This window comes from Fukomys damarensis, unplaced genomic scaffold, assembly GCF_012274545.1.
Source record: "Fukomys damarensis isolate Sample0158 unplaced genomic scaffold, DMR_v1.0_HiC HiC_scaffold_2, whole genome shotgun sequence".
Lineage (NCBI taxonomy): Eukaryota > Metazoa > Chordata > Mammalia > Rodentia > Bathyergidae > Fukomys > Fukomys damarensis.
In genome coordinates, this window is record NW_022900914.1 from 17,676,929 (window position 1) to 17,678,197 (window position 1,269).

The 1,269-nt window shown below is 38.7% G+C and overlaps 1 non-coding gene across 1 annotated transcript; it reads left to right on the top strand.

Moving 5' to 3' along the window:
* Nucleotides 1–274: 274 nt before the first annotated feature.
* On the top strand, nt 275–381 carry LOC117286741. The gene has a single exon (XR_004517859.1). It is a non-coding gene; the product is annotated as a U6 spliceosomal RNA (small nuclear RNA).
* Nucleotides 382–1,269: the final 888 nt, after the last annotated feature.

A 1,269-nucleotide genomic window follows, 5' to 3' on the forward strand; every position in this document is an offset into this window, starting at 1 on the left:
TACATTTTAGAATAATGATTTCTATGGACAATCAGCTACAGGGGAGTGAGAATACGGGGAGACCAATAAGAAGTCCAGAGAAAGACTGATGAGAAGTTTGACTCAATTAGTAATACCAGAGTAGAAAAAAGGTAGCACAGTTAAAATATTTTTAGAAGATAAACCAATAGGATTTGCCAAAAAATTGGAAGTGGTTGGAGAAGTGGGAAGGAACCAAAGATGCTTCCAGGACTTTTTATGTAAACAGTAAGCTTTCTAGAAAGGAGCCACTATTGTGCTCGCTTCGGCAGCACATATACTAAAATTGGAACGAAACAGAGAAGATTAGCAGGGCCCCTGCGCAAGGAGGACACGCAAATTCGTGAAGCGTTCCGTATTTTTTATAATAGTACATAAGATCCTAATGAGATAACTGACAATGTGAAATAGGAAGAAAGGGGCTAAAGGTGTAGGGAGAGTGGGAAGGGTAGGGAAAAGGTAATAAGGGAAAGAAAAAAATATGAGAAAATGAAAAAATGGAAATAAAGTGTTAGTACATGGGGAGGGGAGGAGGGGTGAAGGGAAGGCAGGGGTAAGGGGAAAAAATGAGAACCAAGACCTGTTATGTAAAGGTACAAGATCCCAGTAATGAATGTAACTGTACTGTATACCTAAGAATGTACCAATAAACTCAATTAAATAAAAAAAGAAAGAAAGAAAGGAGCCACTATTAAATGAGGTGGAGAAGACTGAAGGAGAAACTGATTGCGTATTGTTATTTGGAAATGAAAAATATGACATTCTTCAAGTGGGCAACTGGATAAAGTTTGGAGTTCAAGAGAAAGTTGAGTTGGATTTAGAAATGTAGAAATTATTGATGGAGAGATCGTATTTAAAGTCATGATAGGAAATGAAATGGAGCAAGCTAGGAAGGGTTCAGAGGAAGAGAAAAGTTTCAAGGACTGAGTCCTAGGGCATCTAAGTAGTGAGAGATAGGACACATGAAAGGGAACCTTGTGAAGCACAGACACTGAGAAGGGTTTTCATGAGCTAAGAAGTGAGCCAATACAAGTCGTAACTGGAGGCTTTGTGAAGAAACGGTTTCAAGAGAAAGAAGTAATCAACTATGTCAGAAGATGAGACCGACACATGACTGCTGAACTTAGTACCACGAAGATTGTTGGTGGTTTGGGCAAGAGTTGTTTTATCAGAGTTGTAGGTATGAAAGCCTGATTGGGAATCTTTGAAGAAGGATTAAAGAAAAGGGAGTGGCAATTGTAAGTACAGATA